Genomic DNA, 4,000 nt, shown 5'->3' on the forward strand with positions numbered 1-4,000 from the left:
GGGGGGTGAGGGGCTCCGGGAGACTGTGGGGCTCTGGAGGCTGAGGGGCTCCGGGGCCGTGAGGGGCTCTGGGGGGCGTGAGGGGCTCCGGGAGAGTGAGGGGCTCCGGGCCTCACAGCCGCCCCTGAGCCCCGCCTGGGACCCCTCAGGGCTCTGGGACCCCATCCCGGGCTCCTCAGCCCCAGCACGTCTCAGCCCCACGGGCCCCTGGAGCTCCTCACCCCCATGGACCCCGGGGTCTCCTCACTGCTCTGGCCCTGCTGTTACCCACAAAATCGGGCTCGTTCCTTGCTGTGCACCGAGCCGATCATGACACACTCCAGAGAAACATCGGTTGTTTATTTCAGAGCTGCCCCAGCCTGGGAGCTCGATGCTGTTCCACAAATCCAGCACACCCATCAGGCTTTCTGTGCCATTATTTACACAGAGAACTTCAGCGTTAGTGACTTCCCAAGGACAGCTTCTCTATTAAGATTGGTTAGTAATTTCCATAGGAATCACATAACTTAATCCAGGTAACTTCTGCTCAGGGGAAGGACCTTCACCGATAGGTCTTTTTGACCCATAGCACAAATTTTAGTGTTACCACGAAGATAGTTCAGCTTTAAGATACACGGACATGGAGTATTTTGCCAAGTTGGCAATGTTTACATAGGCAAACATCAACATCTTTGTTTATTACATCCCTAAATCTTGTTAGTTCCAGAATATTCTTGAGTGAGGAGTGTTGGCTGCTGCCTGTTCCACCTGATTAGCTCTCCTTTTTTGCTGATTAGGTTTGAAAGCGTACAAAGGTCTTACACCAAAGAACATCCTGCCTTATGGTAACATTGGCATAATCTGCATTTTGCACCCCTGTGACCCCGTGGGCTGAGTCGGTGGCCCCTGGCAGGGGCAATGTTCCCTCTCCCCGTGCTCCTGCCTCAGAAGAGCGGCTGCAGTTTCTCCTCTTTGGAGCCAAATCCAGCTCTGACAGCTCCCCAGCAGTGCCTTGGAGCCCGCAGCCCATGGAGCAGCTCTGAGGGCTCCCTGCTGCGCTGCGGGACTCTGGAAAAACATTCCCTTCGAAAAAGAATTGCCCGGAAACATCGGTCCTTTTCCTTGGCAGGGAAAACCCGGTCCCTGTGGGACAGCCCTTGTGCACAGCAGAATAACGAGGCGCATTCCTTTCTCCTTTCTTTGCCCCAGCTACTAAGTGCCACAAAACCCGCAAAGTTTGCTTGGTAACTGCCCGTGGACTTTCTTCCTCATATCCTTTCCTCATCCTCAAACAAAACACTCCGAGTCCCGGCCCTGGATGACCTGAAGGCAGGGAGAGAGGGATGACACCTGGCAGGGATGCTGACAGCACTCCTTTCCCTTGGGGGCACACAAACGCAATGCTGCCGGGCTTGTTTTCCAGCCTGGCTGTCACGTCATTCCCGAGGCGGCTCAGGTGGAGCGGGGCTTTTTTCACACTCCTACCATGCTTTTAAAAATAGCCAGGTTTATTTTAATGCTCCTAGGATCTTCGGCTGCTTTAGAATGATTAGTAAGTCATAACGTAGTAAAAGTTGTACCTGCTGATGCACATTATTGTCATCAGCTGCTTCTCTGTGTAATTCCCAACAAGGTGTGGAAATGTGTGAGGGTTGAGAAGGGGCTGCCTGGGCTGGAATTGATGGATTGGGTGAGTTGTGCAGTTCTCTGCAAGGGAAACTCCCCGGTTCTTGTTGTCCCACACAGTAATGGCGCTTCTGGTCGGTTTTTAGCCCTCTAATCCCCCCAACTTTCTTTATGGAGATGTTTCCCCAGCCACACATTCCCCACACTGTCCCTGAGAGGTGGCTTAGCCTGTGTCTGACATGTGAAACCTTGCACGTGTCCCCGTTTAAGTTGATCCTGTTATTTTAGGCTTGTTTGTCAAGGTCATCCCAGCTTGGTTCCACCAGCACGTTCCTCTCTGTCATCCCAGTTGATGGGTGTAGGGCAGTGGGCTGCCTCACCTTGGCCAGGGAGCTCACACAGGGATAAGCACTCAGCAAGGATTTGTTTCCCTCAGGGGATGCAGCTTCCATTAGTCACTTCCTCACAGCTTTGTTTCCTGACCAGCCTCATGGGAACACTGAATGAGGCTGTTCCAGGTCCATCACCGCTGAAAAATATCAAAGAGCCAACAGGCATCGAACCCTTGGGCCTGAACTGGGGACTTCTGAGAACCTCAATAAGAGCAGCTCTTGTATTATTTATGCTGTGGTGGTGCTCTGAGACCCACTGGAGCCAAGAGAGCTTCACACCAGACATCTGCACAAAGCCAACATCCTCCTGGCAAAACACCCAGGGATGAGGCAGGAACTGTCTGTTCATCCGTGTGATCCACAGCCTGCCAGGTCAGGCACCCGGTTTGACCTTGGGGTCATTGCCTGTTGATTCCTGATGCCTGTTATTCCATCTAGAGCCTTTTCTGCAGCTACAGCAGGAAGATTTCTGACAGGGATAAGCACCTTGCTGCTGGAGCCACCAGCTGTGAAGCTCTGAGCACTGAGAGGTTCTGCAGCCATTCATCCTGCCAGGCTCTGGGTGCCTGGGCTCCCACCAGCACTGCTCCAGCCAAAAAACATTGGGGTTTTTTCTCCCTACTCCGAGGTAACAGGTTTCTGACACACTCACAAAGCAATGCTGTGCTTGGGCAGGATCTAACAGTAGGTTTTCCTGCCAAATGGACTGTTGTCACCTTTTCTTTTTTTTTTTTTTTTGCCTTTTCCCTTCCAAGATGCTGCTCTCCCTGGAGAGGAGCCTCCCCCTGCTCTTCTGTGCTGACCCCTTCAGAAATCCCCTTCAGAAATCCCCTGCCAGCTCTGATGCCCAAGAACTACAGCCTGCCCCCAGCCCCGTGGGAAGGGTTCAGCCCTTGAGGCAGGAATGTCTGTGAAGAGTCACAGAATCCTGGGATGGTTTGTGTTGGAAAGGTCCTTTAAAGGTCATCCAGTTCCAAACTCCCTACCATGGGCAGGGACAGCTTCCACCAGACCAGATTGCTCAGAGCTCCATCTTTGAACACTTCCAGGGAGTGGAACCCTAGCCCACTGCTCCCCTGGTCCTGCAGCATGGCTGCTCCCTCCTGAGAGCCCTCACCCCTCTGCAAGGGTGGGTTCCCCTAGGTTTTGTATCTCCTGTTAGTGGTTTCTTCAGGGCTTCTCCTGTGGAAGCTGCTAAGGGCAGGCTGGGACCAGTGGGGCGATGCTGGCTACCCACAGGTGGAGGATCCTCTCTCCCTGGAGGTGCAGAGGTGCTCCAGAGCTGGCTCCAGCACCAGCACTAGCCCTGCTTGGAGCAGGAACTTCAGAACTCCCTTTGCATCCCACACCTCCCTGTGGTGCTGCCAGCTGACTCCAGGATCTCACTGGGGTGCAACAAGCTGTAATTCCCTGTGGAATGGTGGGAATGGCTGGAGCACCTCTAGCATCCCCCTTCCCCAGCACCACAAAGCTGCACATCCTGAGCATGGGGCAAATTTGGGGATCCCAGGACTTCCTGCTGTGCCAGGCCATAGGAAGCCAGGAGAAATCTGCCACCAAATGGATGGGGTGAAGCAGGAAACCTGGATTTCCTCTGAGCTGCATCCCTGCCCTGTGTGGCAGTGAGCCCAACCTTCAGCGGCCATGCCAGGCCAGAGCTCAAGGTTGTCCCAGCAAAGCTGAGCAGAGGTCGTAACGGGAGGATGTTCAATTAAAGCTGCTTAAAAAAGAAATCCAACTTTCCATATGCCTCTCTGGAGAATAAAGCAGCCCCAAAGCAGAGCGCAGATGGGGTGCCAGGCGGGGGGCTGAACACAGCCCCCACGGCAGAGGTGACTCCAGCTCAGCTGTTCCCACTGCCTCCCGTCCACGGGGATTGAGGCTGTCTTTTGGTGGTTCCTTATGGAAAGTTGGACATTTGGCTTAGCAGAAATCCCCATGCAAACTCGGACACTGGCCAGCAGTGTGACATAGTGTCCTCCAGGCTATGCTTGTTTTCCAAT

The sequence above is a fragment of the Geospiza fortis genome, unplaced genomic scaffold (assembly GCF_000277835.1).
Source record: "Geospiza fortis unplaced genomic scaffold, GeoFor_1.0 scaffold97, whole genome shotgun sequence".
Taxonomy (NCBI): Eukaryota; Metazoa; Chordata; class Aves; order Passeriformes; family Thraupidae; genus Geospiza; species Geospiza fortis.